Source organism: Equus asinus, chromosome 9 (assembly GCF_041296235.1).
Source record: "Equus asinus isolate D_3611 breed Donkey chromosome 9, EquAss-T2T_v2, whole genome shotgun sequence".
Lineage (NCBI taxonomy): Eukaryota > Metazoa > Chordata > Mammalia > Perissodactyla > Equidae > Equus > Equus asinus.
Genome location: NC_091798.1, coordinates 53937229 through 53952436, shown reverse-complemented (window position 1 = coordinate 53952436; position 15208 = coordinate 53937229). Strand labels below are relative to the sequence as shown.

The 15208-nt window shown below is 40.5% G+C and overlaps 1 protein-coding gene across 25 annotated transcripts in view; it reads left to right on the top strand.

Annotated features, from left to right (window-relative positions):
• Nucleotides 1–15208, top strand: part of SNX24 (sorting nexin 24) — a 140949-nt gene that overhangs the window by 47534 nt on the left and 78207 nt on the right. Inside the window, exon 5 of one of the 25 annotated variants that reach the window (XM_070517511.1) lies at nucleotides 7479–7629. The exons of 23 other annotated variants lie outside the window; for them this stretch is intronic. The gene's annotated coding sequence lies outside the window, so the exon portion shown is untranslated. Of the gene's footprint in view, nucleotides 1–7478; nucleotides 7630–11882; nucleotides 11991–15208 lie in introns of those variants that run through there. One more of the 25 variants, XM_070517520.1, reaches the window with a different exon arrangement.

Below are 15208 nucleotides of genomic sequence, written 5' to 3'. Positions count from 1 at the left end.
AGATGTGGAAGGACAGCTTTCCCAGCAAGGAGGCTGCTGAAGTGGGTCTGAAAACCCTATTCTTGCTCAGACTTCATTTTTTCCCTTGTTAACCCGTGGGTTTTTCTTTCCGTTTCTCTCCATTTCTTTCTTTTCTTCATGTACCCCCTGCCTTGAGTTTCTTCTGTCCTCTATCCTTTTTATTTTTTTTTAACTGAAGCTCTCCATAAGCAGATGGGAAGAAATGAATAATAATAACTCAACATTTATTAGACATTTCTGGGTGTTGGATACTTTGCTAAACACTTTACACACATAATCTCATTTACTCCTCAGAGCAATTCTTTGAGGTCACATGCTGTTAATATCTCCTTTTACAGACGAGAGGCAAGTGAGGCATGCAGAGGTTAAATAACTTGGTGGGGGTCACACAGTAAGTGGGAGGGACAGGATTCGAACCGTGGCAGCCAGCTCCGTCAGTGTACCATGTGTTCTGTGCACAGTGTACTGTGCCTGCATTCCCTGGGTTTGGACACAGGCCACCAGTGCCAAAGCACATGATTTCACTGGTGCTTACCCCTTAAATCATGTTGATTCACAAGGGAGAAAGTTATTCCTTCTCACTTATCTTTTAATCCTGTGCCATTTCCCTCACTCCCCTAAGAAATTCTCCAAAAGTTTTAACTTGGCTTTACTTTGCTAATCTCTCTTTCTAAGAGAGAGCAGCAGGCTCAGAACCTTCAGCAAGAAACATAATTTAAAAGTGAGCATTTCTTTTCATACTTGCCTTAAAGTTTTCTTTATTAAAGTAAAAAGACTGTTTAAAGAAAAATAAGTCCAAATAGGATGCACATGTGGCCAGGTTGCGAAGGTGGTATGAGAATGCATAATTTGGGAGAATACTCCCGTCTCAAGGGAGGATTTAAAGGGAGAAGATAAAAGCCAGACAGCCCTCATGGTAAAGTTTTAGCTTTTTTTTCACTGAGGAGTCCTGGAGGGCTGGTAATTCTGTTTCATTTGCTGCCTTTTGCTGCCTTTTCCTTTTCTTATGTTTGAGGAGTTATGTGGCAAAATATTAGGAGTCTGGCTTAGTGATTCCTGCTCCAGACACACACTGAGTTATAACTTTACAGTTATCTATCTGCGTGGGCAGTGGGAATGGGAAGCGGTTAAAGTTGTTATCTTTGAAACTGAAAGGAACAATTTGTATGCAGAGAACCTTAATCTTTCTTTCATTTTAGTTCTTAGAAATGACTAAATTCTCCCATTTGTAAGTAAATTTTGAGTGTATCTCGAGTTACTAATTTTTGTTTGTTTTCCTGACAATGTCACAAGAATCCAAGAAATGCCCACTTAAACTTCTCAACACACTGGTATAAAAGTTTTAAACTGAGCAGTTATGGCTCGCTAAGTGGTAATTCTACTTTTCTTTTTTAAAGGACAGCACAATTAGATTTTCGTAAGATTGAGATTTCAGTGTCTCTTGGTGTATTTGTCAGGACAGATTCACAAGTAGTTTGCAAATGTTCATGAGCAAATCAGGTTAGCAATACATTGATACCAGCACAAATAGATTGTCCTCATCACCACATAGACAAAACAGTCAGGAGCTGGATTTGGTGCTGTAAGCACAAGTGGCATGATATAATGAAGTTGTATTCCATTAAGCTCTTGTGTACGGGGAGCAAAATGTCATCACCTGAATGTGGCTGCATTTCTGTGATACAACCTCATCTGTTCCGTCAACTAGTTTTGCTCTGATCAATAAGCAGTTTTCTGTGGCCTTTCACTGCTGTCAGATGTCATTGAGTGATGTAAATGCACGTCAGAAACTAGAAACTTGACAGCTCACCCAGAGTGGGAAGGGAGAGAGGAGAGGGAAATCGCTGCAAGAGACATGGTTGACAGCTGACATCTCCTTGGGGTAACTGATTGGATACTGTAGCAGTCGGCGCTCTTCCCGTATAAACACGGAGGAACATGATCCTGCTACGTGTAAAATATAGAACAGATGTTTGAAAATAATTTAAGGGAGAAGTTATTATTGTAAACTGTAGCATAGTGGTTGTGTAGATTGTTTATGTAAAGTATACCAAAAATAATTAGTTGCTGTAAGTTTTTGACTAAGAACAATTAAGGCAAATGAAAATATGATATTTCCACACATTTTCTCTACATCTACCTCCAAAACTATAATTAAGAAAGTTTGTGTCCGTCCAGAAAGAGATGTAGCCAAAAAGACCTTTATTATAACAGTATCCGTGCAATAGAATATTATGTAGCAATAAAAGGAGGGAAAGGACAGTGTTTATATCCTCATGTGGGAAGATTGCCAAGGTCCACTGTGAAGTGAAAAAGCAGGAGCTAGAACTGTGTATAATGTGCTGCCGTTTGTGTAGGAGGGAAGGACATAAGACTGACATCAGATGTGCACATAGCAAGGCCGAGAGGGTCTGTGGACAGTGAGGCCCGAGGAGGGAGTGCGGGGGTGACATGGTCACAGCGTGGTCTGGGTTTCGAGGGAGACTTTTCACTCTTTATCTGTTCATATCCCTCCCCATTTTTTTAAACCATATGGATGTATTACCTATTCACAATAGTGAATTATAAAAAGGCATTTGTTTCACATATGAAATTGTTTTAAATACTCAAAAAGAAATAACAGGTAATGGTAGTTACCATAGTAACACAGGACACCTATTCCAAGCACACTCTGGTTAGATTCTTCATTACCAAAGCTAGAAAAAGGCATTCGGATATATTAGAGTGAGGGGTCATTAAATACTGATTTAAATGATTTTCATGTCATTGACTAAAATTTAGGGACACTTAAGTCGTGAAAATACTACCTATTATTTGTTGAGTGCTAACTATATTTTAGGCTCCATACTATTTGCCTTGTAAATATTTAATTTTATTTAAGTCCTTACAGAGAAAGTAGTATTATCTTCATTTAACGGATGAATAAACTGATGCCCAGTGCGTTTAAATAACTTACTGTTGGGGGACACAGCCAGTAAGTGGTAAAGCTGGAATTTGAACCCAGGTTTTTGATCTCCAAAGATAAGCCCAGGGTGTGGGTATCAGAGTAGAGAGAGCTGTAAACAGGGGCATGTGTGTACCGTGAGGACAGTTGCCTTAGCCTGTCAAGAGTAGCGTGCAGTGTTAAATCTCTAGGGTGGTCCTTCATTGCTCAGACTAAGCCAGGTTTCCCCATTAAGATGACTTTGGCACCATCTGCATTTCCTTCTAGTTCCTATTTCAGTCATAATCATGTACTTACTCTTGGTTCATCTTCATCTCTTCCCGGAGTTCCGTGTCTCTTTTATGGCCTACTGTACGCCAGCTCGGAGCCTGGCCTACAAAAGTACTTAATACATTCTTGCTGAAGAATGGCTTCATTTTGAGAGGCAGACCCTGCAGTAATGTCAAGATTACAGTACATTGGTGTGGTTATCTTTTTCAAACTACCTAATGGAATAATTCTTTCTGGTGCATGCTTTTCACTAATGAGGAATGCAGCATTGAAGCCAGAGTGGATTGAGAGCTTGTGGGTTCAAGGCAGAAAGATATCAGTTTATTCTATAAATAGTGAACCATCACTTTACTATTAGGAGTAACAGCTGTAAAGAGAGAAGATTAGGGAGTTAAGAAAATCACGAGAGATAAGGTTTACTTTGACAACGAAACTTAATTTAAAAAATCCACTGTAGGACACAGTTGTGTTAGAACTTTAATCCTATTATTGTGATGCTCAGGATTTGGGGTACTCTTTGCCTTGTGTCTATATGTCTTGAGACCTCCCCTCTTTTAGGCTAATCTCCTGGGCTACAGCCCAGGCTGCTCCTCTGACCACCACATCTCCACTCTCTTTTGTTTTCACTTTTACTTTTGAATTTTTTTTCTTTTCACTTCAGGATCAAGGTTGTAAGAGTATAGGGATGGGTTTAAAATTAGGGCTATCCCCACTGCTCATCCAAGTCCCAGTCTGAGGGCAGACAGGCTTTGATGAATGAGAGAGTGGAAGAAGGAATTTAGGTAGCGGGTGTCTTTGTTGAGAATGGAGACAGAGTGGGTGGTGTCTGACCATCTCTCCCTTTAATCAGATTGAGGTGCAGCTGGGAGGGAATGCTGCTAGTGGATAGTAGAAAACTGTGCTTTGGATATTGTCAGTCTCTTCCCCACTCATCCCCTTTCTTAAGACTGGCTTAAGTACCTTCTCTGACCTCAAGCTCCTCCCACAGTGCATGACTAGGCTACAGATACATACGCTCCTACATGCTCTTGTCACCTCGCCCAGTCATGTGCTGGGTAGAGACCAGGCCCTTGGTTGGTACTTCCTTCTTATACTTCAGATTCATGTCACCAGCCTAATCATTACATAATTTTGACTGGAACCCAAAGCTGATCATTGTAACATGTAATCTTAGTCATAAATAGAATGTATTGTCTCATCCTGATGAACATTAACCTGGAGATTGTAGATCATGGTCCATCCTATGTGGATGCCTATCATCAGATACTTAGCATGTAGGGTTAATCTGGGGACCTCAAAGTTCTCCCCTGCAGTATCCTGTATAGGATAACCCCAAAAGTTCTACTTGTCTTTCGAAATTCTGTTTTCTCAATGGTCTTACCTCAGTGGTGACTCTGGTATTCCTGTATCCATTTACTTTGTTCTCCTTTCCGTTTCACCTAAGTGGGCTGCTGACGTAACCCTTGGTCCAGCACTGATAGAGCCCTGTGGATGCCTTCTGCCTGTGCTCTTCCCCTTAGGCCAGCCCTCGTAGTACCTCCTGTCTGTCTCCTCCCCTGTCCCACTCCCCCACCCCCACTCTTTCTTGATTTGTTTCCTCTGGGAACACCTGCGTACTGCTGAGTTGTACTGCCTTCACTGCCCTAGAGGGGGCTCCACACGTTGTGGGGGAGGTGGAGGACCCCTAGTCCCCTCTCTGTCCCTTCCTCAGCCAGTGCCCACGGACCTATGGTGGTGTTCTCTGTCATCTCCACCAGCAGAGCAGACATACTAATCTTCCGTCTTGCACAGATGACGAAGGGAGAACAGCCTTTGAGGAGTGAGTTCTTAAAAGGTCCCAGTGACTTTCCTCAGCATGGCCTGATGAGCGGTGCTAGGTCCATGCCCAGGATCCAAACCAGCAAAACCCTGGGCTGCTGAAGCGGAGTGCGTGAACTTAACCACTCGGCCACAGGGCCGGCCCCATTTTTTAAACTTGTAGAGGCCCAGTTTTATCATTATTATATGACTGAGTTCTTTTTTTTAAAATTTTTTTCCTTTTTCTCCCCAAAGCCCCCCAGTACATAGTTGTATATTCTTCGTTGTGGGTCCACCTAGTTGTGGCATGTGGGACGCTGCCTCAGCGTGGTTTGATGAGCAGTGCCATGTCTGCGCCCGGGATTCGAACCAGCAAAACACTGGGCCACCTGCAGCGGAGCGCGCGAACTTAACTACTCGGCCACGGGGCCAGCCCCATGACTGAGTTCATTTTTAAATTGATATAGTATAATTATAAAATGCTTAAAGGCAAACCTAAGGAACATGTACTTTTTGATGTAGAGCAAAACTTTGGAGAAGACTTGAATAACTTTGTACTCTTTCCTATCTACTCTAAACTCTTTAGAATTCATTATTTTGCAGTCAGAAAGATTTTTCTGCACATCTGACCAAATCAGCTCCTGTTTACAGTCATTGAGTGGTTTCTCAGTGGTCATTTGGTAAAGGCCAGTCAATCCTTAGCATGGCTCAAGTTAGGGCCCAGTGTGGTCTGCCTCCTGCCTATCTAAGTGGCTATTTCTTTTTCTTTTTTTTTTGCTGAGGAAGATTTGCCCTGAACTAACATCTGTGCCAGTCTTCCTCTATTTTGTATGTGGGATGCCTCCACAGCATGGCTGATGAGTGGTGTATGTCTGCGCCTGGAATCTGATCCTTTGAACCTGGAGCATACCAAAGTTAACCACTATGGCACAGGGTGGCTCCCTAAGTGGCTATTCTTGATCCTTTCTCCTCACTGAGCTCCAGTCTCACAATCTTAGTGCCACAAGTGAATCTGTTTCTTTTGTTAAACTAACTTCCCCCTGGACCTTGTCCTCCTCCACCCTCAACTCCCCCTTAGGCAACAAGTCTCAGTTTCTTCATCACCTTCACATCAGCTTAGACCTGACTGGACTGTCCTCTTTCAGGCTCTCTCAGCAGTCTGTCCTTTCCTGGAGCATTTATCAGAGTCTGCATTCTACTGGTGGTTCACTGTATTCCCAGCATCTAGCACCTGTTTACACATTGAAGTAATCAATACATTTTTACTGAATAAATAAATAAAGTGACTGGAACCAGAAGTGAGAGTAAATGATTTATCCAGGATAGTGTGGCTACTTAATATCAGAATTAAGACAAAACCCACAGCACTTTCCACTGTATCTGGTTTTTGTTTCTTTATTAGTAGTCTGTGTCCACACATGTGACTTGCTCATTCTGATTGCATGACGAAAATGTGCTCCTGACTTTGTTTCCAAGGAGACCTGGATCTCTGTTTTTTGTTTCCAGCTCCTCTGTGGAGTTGATTCCTTCTGGTGCATTCCCTGTGCTACCTCCTAGCTTCATCACCTGAGCCCTGCTTTGTTCTCTTAGTGTTTTCAAAGCTAGAAACTGAATGTTTACCCACTTTTCTTAATTCTTTAAAGTGACTGTTTCAGATTTTGTGGTTATAATTATTTGTGCTTTTGTATTTTAGAAACTTTTATTTGAGTCTCGATCTTGCTGCTCCCTTGTAAAATGTTTTTTCTTTGAGTAGTCGATCTGGGGCCTTTATCTGTAACATTCTGCATCTCAAATTCTATGTTAGCTATTTCTATGGCTTAATGACACCCCTGCCCTTATTGACTCACTTTAAAGAAAGAGGCTGTTTACTTAACAGTGGCGTGCCATCTGTTTTCCCAAAATACAATCTCTGACCAGAAACTGGGTTGAACAGTAATCCTTCTCACATAAGCCGCCTGGAAACTGTCAGTTCAGCCTTATCTGGTGAGTGATTTGGGATGTGGGCTCATTATGCTAGCATGGCAAACTCAAAGTCATGATCCTTTTTCTCAGCTCTAGACTGTATAGAAAATTTACTAGCTAGCCTTAATTTTGTTATTGGGATCAACAAAACTTCACCGCGCTCTCTTTACTCATTTGCTCTGTAAAAACTTAAAGACTGCTCCCCCCAGGTAAACATCTCTCCTTGCTCCTCAAATGCCAAAGGGAAAGACCTCTGGTCCTGCTGTGGCTTCTCCACGGAAAAGACTCTATCTCGTGAGTGACAATGATGTTCTTAAAATGTGGCATCCAGACTGAGCACAGAACACTTTTAGAAGGGTGAATCAGTATGGACCTAGTATACAGATTTTCACTTCATTGTAGAAGTAAAGGAATAAGTGTGTTGTTTGCTTGCTTGTTTCTTTTTTTAATTTTTTTCCCCTTTTGTTTCAAATTTGGATGTCAGACTTTCCTGAAGGAGGATTTGAAGAAATCCACTGCAGATGCAGATAGACCTCAGATAATGGTGGTAGTGATGATGGTCATTGTAAATTTTGAGGCCTTGCTGTCAGAACCTTGTCCAAAATCCATTGGCACAGATTCTAGAAATCACGAAGGTGAGCTCTTTGCATATCAGCTAAATTAACATAAGATAGAATTGGAGTAGTTGCTGTAGCTTTATGGTGTTCAAGGTAAATAATTGGCACTATTTTGAATGGTGCTGACACACCAAGAGTGAAAAATCACAAGGACAAGGGCTTCTATGGCCTTATTCAACAATTAATTTTGCAGAAAGGCTGCTCATGATCATATTCTGGAGGACAGGCTGCTGATTAGCTCTGAGGCTTTTGAAAAGCCGTTTACTTTTCTGATCCTCAGTCTTCTCATCTGTAAAATAATGACAGCAACTTGCTCCTTGTGCCTCACATGAGTTGTTAAATAGCATCACAATACTGAGATAAGGATGATTAAATGATTGCTACACGACTCCTCAGTGTTTCCAAGGCATTTTGGTTTGGGGGCAGTGGCTCCATTCACAGAATTTGTTGTTTGCCGAAGACCAGTGTTAAGCGACGACATCATGAATACTCCACTATTTGCCTATCGAAGAAGTTCTGTCCCCCATTTGTATGAACAGCTATTCCTCAGAACATTTTAGAAAGATAATTTGGTTTACATCATTGGGTTAGTGCTTTATATATTGCTTTATATTAACTATTTTATTAATATTAATTATATTTTTCTTTACTAATTTTTAAGCCTGGGAACCTCCATTCTGTGTATAGGACTGAGCCTAGCAGAGGTTAGGAATTTACTAAATATTTCATAGACCTTTCGAGTTGAAGGAGTGCTTGGTGGTCATCTAGGTTAACATTTTCACATATTTACAGATGGTGGGAAGAAGGAGATCCAGGGAAGTTAAGTGGTTTACCAAAGTCAGGGAGTCCTGGAGAAAGAGCAGAATGTGCCCTTTCTGAAATGCCCTTTCCTACTCCTTACTAGATACACAATTGCCTTTGAAAAAAGTTTAAATGAGGGCTAAAACTTGTGTTTTAAGAAAGGATGCTTTATATACTGTTTTAAATATGTCTCCCCATATACAAATTCAAGGGTGCATGTGTCTAATCTAAGAAAAATTTATTTTATACTCTTAGAGGAATTACAACTTTTTGCCTCTTATTAAGACTTCAGAGATACAAACCAGTAGCTCAGTAATTGCTTTCTTGAATCTGCCTTTAATAATTACATTTGGTAAAGCTGTATCGAAAATTAGAAAGGCAGAGACTAATGGAAAACTAGATTTTTCACTGAATTAGAAAGCAAGACAATCCATATATTGACAACACTTCAAGTTGAAACAGATCAGGAAGACTGTTTTGGACTGTTTGTGCAAAGAGGCAAACCTGGGCCTGATGGGCAGTGGCACCCGCATTTTATAGAGGCAGAGAAACTCTAAGAGATTTCATGTAAATCGGCGTGTGGAGAGGAGAGAGTCCAGGTCTGATTTAGATACAAGTCATTTGAATCTTTTACAGCCTGGAATTTCTTTTCTTGGTACTAACAAAGAAGTAAAAAATGAAGAATTGTGTTAACAAAGTGGGAATATCTTTGAATTCAAAGCAGTACAAAACTCATTTGGGGGTCATATCCTGCCATCGGAAAGAACCCTGAACAGGAACATGGCGGGAGGGCTTCATGTGACTTGCTTCTGTGGTGTTTGGTGTAGTGTTTTGACCTCATGGCCAGAAAATTTAGTCGTGTTAGTTTTATTGTATTTCAGAAAGCATATTAAAGAGATCTCCATAGTAGATTAACACAGGGCTGTTTAGATATTAGGAAAATAATTAAAACTGAGAGATAATAATGTTAACTAAGAAGGCAAAACAAAACACAACTGAGCCCTCTTCTTCACCTGTCAAACGGACAGTGTTTTTGCACAGTAGAGGGGCCCCCAGGAGAGGGCCAAGTAGCCTGCTGATGTGCCAGCTTCCTCCTGGTACCAGACTCTGGCTACACGGTTCACATGCATCAGGACCCAACAAACCCTACTGATACGATGGAGGCACAAGGTTATAGCAACTTAAAAAAAATGCCTTTAAAAGGGCTTGATTTTGTGTTTCACATTAGCACAGATCTCCTACCTGAATCCTTTTAATAGCGAACTGTGGGCCACGTCCATCCCTTCCTGAGAATGAGAGCAAGTGTTTGCTTGCAGCCTCTGGCAGTGGGATGTTGTATGTGTCCTCCAAGGCAAGAGGAAATGTCCAGAAAATAGAAGACTCTGGTAAATAGTCACATACAGGCTCTATTGCCTATACACCTTCACTTTCAGGCCAAGGAAGAGAGAGGCGTGAGCATTTTGGAAAGAAAAAGAAGCCGGTGGGATGAGAAGGCATGAAAAGTGAGCAGAGGGCATGTGGTCTGATCCTTTTGAAAACCACTGTCTGGCTCAGATTAACCTGGAGCTTACGTTTGATAGAGCCGTCTAGTTTCACAGCCAGAAGTTGCACACAAGGTAGAGGAGGAGGGGAGCATAGGTCGAGTAGAGAGCAGGGTTGTCTGCTTTGACAACTGAATTTGCTGTTTGGTAAGAGGGTCTAAGACAGCTAACTGAACCTAATCCGATCCTGAAGGTAGTGATTTTGGACCTAAGGTAAGCGTGCGTGGTTAGTTGAGAATGAGTTAGCATTTGTTTGCCCTGGTCAATGTGGAAAGCATGGCACAGAATATGTGCATGTGGCACACTCGCTACCTTAGAGCGGACTCAGAAATATATGTGACAAGATGATACACAGTCGTTATATGTAAGTAAAATGCTGAGATGTTAGAAAGCATCTGGTCAACCCCCTCGTGTTATAGGTGATGAACAGGGGTAGAGCTGAAAAATGACTTTCCTGTCTTTCTGGCTAGTAAGTGTCAAAAAGGGACCTGGAACCTAGCATATCTGATTTACAGCTTATTTTTTCTCATTATCAAACATTTTCACTCAAAATTTTAGAAAACGATATGGGATATACATCTTCAATGCAGAAAAATTGGAGGAAAAGAACCTGAAAAGTGAAAAAAAGAAAAAACATTATCTATCCCTTCAACATATTTTAGTGATCTTTTGCTCCCAGCATTTTTTGTACATACATGAACACACTATTATGATCATCTATTTACTTAAACACGAAACAGTGCACTCTTTCTGTAGCCTGCTCTTATTTTTTAAAGTTTTAACAAGATCAAGAAAACCATTTCGTGTTAATAAATTTTCTGAGACGTGATATGAATGTGCTATCATTTATTCTTCTATTAAATATTAGATTGTTTCCAATTTTTTATAATTATAAATATACTTTTCACTTTTAAAAGTCATGTTTCAATTTCAATTTGGTACTGTGTTGAACAAATAATTCATATCAGTATATGTCCATATATAAGTTGAGAAATAATCATCCTTGTACATTTTTTGTTCTATTTGTTTGTCATATGTATCTTTTCATATTAATTCACTTTTGTGATATATCCCATGAAAAGTTACATAATAAAATGAATATAACTCTTCTTTCCTACTCTCACCTGTGTTTAAATTGGACATAATATTTATCTTGGAGGACCAAGCAGCTCACCTGTCTGGAAATGTTTTCGTGTCCATATTAGACTGATCTTGAGGATTTTCGTTTGTACAAGGGTAGCCTGGCAGAGCCGTGGGAGGAGGAGAATGCTTGGATGCTCAGAGAGCAAATGTTTGGAAAAGGAATGAGCTTATCGTGTGGCTGGAGGTATTAGTTCCCCATCTTGGGAACCACTGTTTGTCCAGGAAGGGACTTCACTGGAGGGTTTCCTTTAAATCTGTGTGTTGTACCCTGGGGGGGAAGCGCCTGGCAGGAAGTTGGCAGTTGCACTGGCTCTGTCTGTGCAGAAACACTATGGGAGAGAGAGAAAAAAACGATCATGTCCAGGTGATGTAGGTGGTTTAATTGTGAATGTCTAATAACGTTAGACCCAGAGGTGAGGCTTGTAGAAAAGCTTCATCGTACCCTGGGGAGCAGTGTGAGAGTTCTCTGACTGTGGCTGCTTTGGATTCAGCTCTGGCTCTCGCGAATGGCATGAATTAGAGTTTCGCATTTTCGTTTTCTCTAGAGAGACCACATGTCATATTACTAAGGGAAAATGACCCATACAAACAACAAAAACCTTGCAAAATGATTATATTTTTGCAAGTCAACACTTTTTCTTGAATCCATTGTTCTTTCTTTAAAGGAGTCAGACAAATTAAGTGATTATGATATATCATGTAACTAGGAGAATCTCTTTGTTTAGGATAAAAGAAATCAATACAAGAAGCTCTTGGAATGTCCTTTTTGTTTCCTCTTTAGCAGCTGCTTATGTGGGTGTAGAAATGCTGATTCTCCATCAAGAATGACAGTGATGCATGCTGAGGCCCGGCCTCCTCAGACTCCAGACTTCTCTCTGAGAGTCTTTGGCATTGGTATGTGTTATGTAGACTCAGAAAAAGTGGTAATTGGTTAAATACAGAAATTCAGTTGTAAATTTTTCATTAGGTAGACTTAGTTTTTAAACAGTCGTGTATCAGTGCGTTTTTTAAGTAGGTTAACTTAAATTTTTTTTTTATTGAGTTATTGATAGGTTACAATCTTGTGAAATTTCAGTTGTACATTAATGTTTGTCAGTCATGTTGTAGGTGCACCACTTCACCCTTTGTGCCCACCCCCCACCCCACCTTTCCCCTGGTATCCACTAAACTGTTCTTAGTCCGTAATTTTAAATTCCTCATATGAGTGGAGTCATACACAGATTATCCTTCTCTCGCTGGCTTATTTCACTTAACATAATTCTCTCAAGGTCCATCCATGTTATTGCAAATGGAATGATTTTGTTCTGTTTTGCAGCTGAGTAGTATTCCATTGTATATATGTACCACATCTTCTTTATCCATTCGTCTGTTGCTGAACACTTAGGTTGCTTCCACGTCTTGGCTATTGTAAACAGTGCTGCAATAAACATTGGGGTGCATAGGACTTTTGGGATTGCTGACTTCAAGCTCTTTGGATAAATACCCAGTAGTGGGATGGCTGGATCGTATGGTAGTTCTATTTTTAATTTTTTGAGGAATCTCCATACTGTTTTCCATAGTGGCTGCACCAGTTTGCATTCCCACCAGCAGTGTGTGAGGGTTCCTTTTTCTCCGCAACCTCTCCAACATTTATTGCTATTAGTTTTAGATATTTTTGTCATTCTAACAGGTGTAAGGTGATATCTTAGTGTAGTTTTGATTTGCATTTCCCTGATGATCAGCGATGATGAGCATGTTTTCATGTGCCTATTGGCCATCAGTATATCTTCTTTTGAGAAATGTCTGTTCATGTCTCCAGCCCATTTTTTGATTGGGTTGTTTGATGTTTTGTGGTTGAGTTGCGAGAGTTCTTTATATATTAAGGATATTAAGCCTTTGTCAGATATATGACTTGCAAATATTTTTTCCCAGTTAGTGGGTTGTTTTTTTGTTTCAATCCTGTTTTCATTTGCCTTGAAGAAGCTCTTTAATCTGATGAAGTCCTATTTGTTTATTCTTTCTATTGTTTCCCTTCTCTGAGAAGGCATGGTGTCCGAAAAGATCCTTTTAATACTGATGTCAAAGAGTGTACTGCCTACGTTTTCTTCCAGAAGCCTTATGGTTTCAGGTCTCACCTTTAGGTCTTTGATCCATTTTGAGTTTATTTTGGTGAATGGTGAAAAAGAATGGTCAATTTTCATTCTTTTACATGTGGCTTTCCAGTTTTCCCAGCACCATTTGTTGAAAAGACTTTCTTTTCTCCATTGTGTGCCCTCAGCTCCTTTGTCAAAGATAAGCTGTCCATAGATGTGTGGTTTTATTTCTGGGCTTTCAATTTAAGTAGGTTAACTTAAATTTAAGATAATAAATAAAATCTGTTACTAAGTTCTGTGATACAGCTTCATAGTCTGTGATTGCCATCTCCTTTGCTCTGCCCCTCTGACCATTCTGTTTCAAATGGCATCTTTCCCCCCAGCACGCCCAATTCCTTTTTCCTGGCTCTATTCCACACACCCCCCTCGCACAAGTAATCACTTTCTAAATCATACTGTGTAATTTACGTATTTTTTATGTCTATTGTTGTCTGTCTCCCCCCGCTAGAATGTAAATTTCATGAGGGCAGACCTCTCTGTCACTTAACTTCACTGATAGACTTCAGGGCTTGGCACATAGTAAAGTGCTCAATAAATATCTGGATAAAGGAATATTATCATCAATATTTTTACAGCGTAAGTTTTAAACCAGGCATATATCAGGAAAGTAAAATACTTGATAAATACTTTTTCTTAGGAGGAATTAAAATTCTGACTTTTGAAAGGAGGCTGAGAATTCTACTGTCCTTAAGAGCTTACTCTCTCCTTGTAGGTGGGCATTTTAAAACTGTGGATGGATGCCCTCTAACACCTGTCGTAGAACAGAAAAGCCTTCTTTCCCCTCCACAGGAACAGCAGCCTGCCTCTTCAGGATCCTCAATTGTAGAGTTCACAGAATGGTCTGCATTCTTTTCTGGACACAGAGCTTGTTCTTTTCTGCTCTCTGCCCATGTTTCAGAGCTGAGTAGCAGGGCTTTGCAGCTGGCAGGCATATTGCAGACTGCCTGTGCCCAAGCACCCTTCCCTTTCTGGGGTCCAATAAAGACCATCCATTCAGTATTGAGAGAACACAGGAGAATCTTACATCTCATCTTCTCGATGCCAATAGAAAGGAGCCCAATTCATCGTGAATGAGACCAGTAATTCTCAGCCACCCAAGCTTACCCTTTGCACCTCTTTTGTTTAAAAAAATTACCTGTATCTATCTATATATCTATCTACATACATATGTATATATGTGTGTGTATATCTATATAGAGAATGCTTTAAAGTTTTTGATCTCTTGAATTGCATAGATTTTTTTGTGAGAATGTGTTTTTTAAGAAATAAGCATAGCACATCATAGTACTTCTGGTGTGCTAGAGAAATGAAGGCTATTAATAGCCCTAGATTTCATTTAGATTTGTGAGATACTCAATGTTACTCAGGAAGATACTAGAATGTGTTGAGTACCAACCATGTGCCAGGCTGGGTGCTTAGTGCTTTATATACCTTGTCTTATTTATTTACTCCATCACCAGCCCTAAGAAATAGATGTTATCATCTCCATTTTACATGGGGAAATTAAGGCTCCTGGGGAGGACCTGGGGATTTTGTGTGTCCCCGAGGGCATTGTGAGTCAGCAATAAGATGTGGCTTCCAAAAACATTTAGGTAAATGCAGGTTGCAGGTATGGAATCTTAAACTAAGATCAAGGGAAATCAGGGTTCCATTGGGTCATAGGTGCTGGTGAAGCCTCATCAGGAATACAGGGTTCCTAGTGGGCATTGACAGAGGCCAGTGCAGAGGTCCACCAAATGGAGGCGCTGCAAGGTCGACCAGCTTTGGTGATGGAGAGAGAAGTACCCTCTCTCCTGTAGAGAGAGATGCATGTGGTCAGTCAGTTGGGTTGTTCTCACCAGCAACAAATCTCCCTTTCTCCGTGCTGCTAAAGAAACAGTAGTAGAATGACTAGATGTTAATAATGATATTAGTAGGTAACATTCTTGTTTGGATTCTTGCTAAATGCCAGACAATGTGGTAAATTATTTACATTGGTAA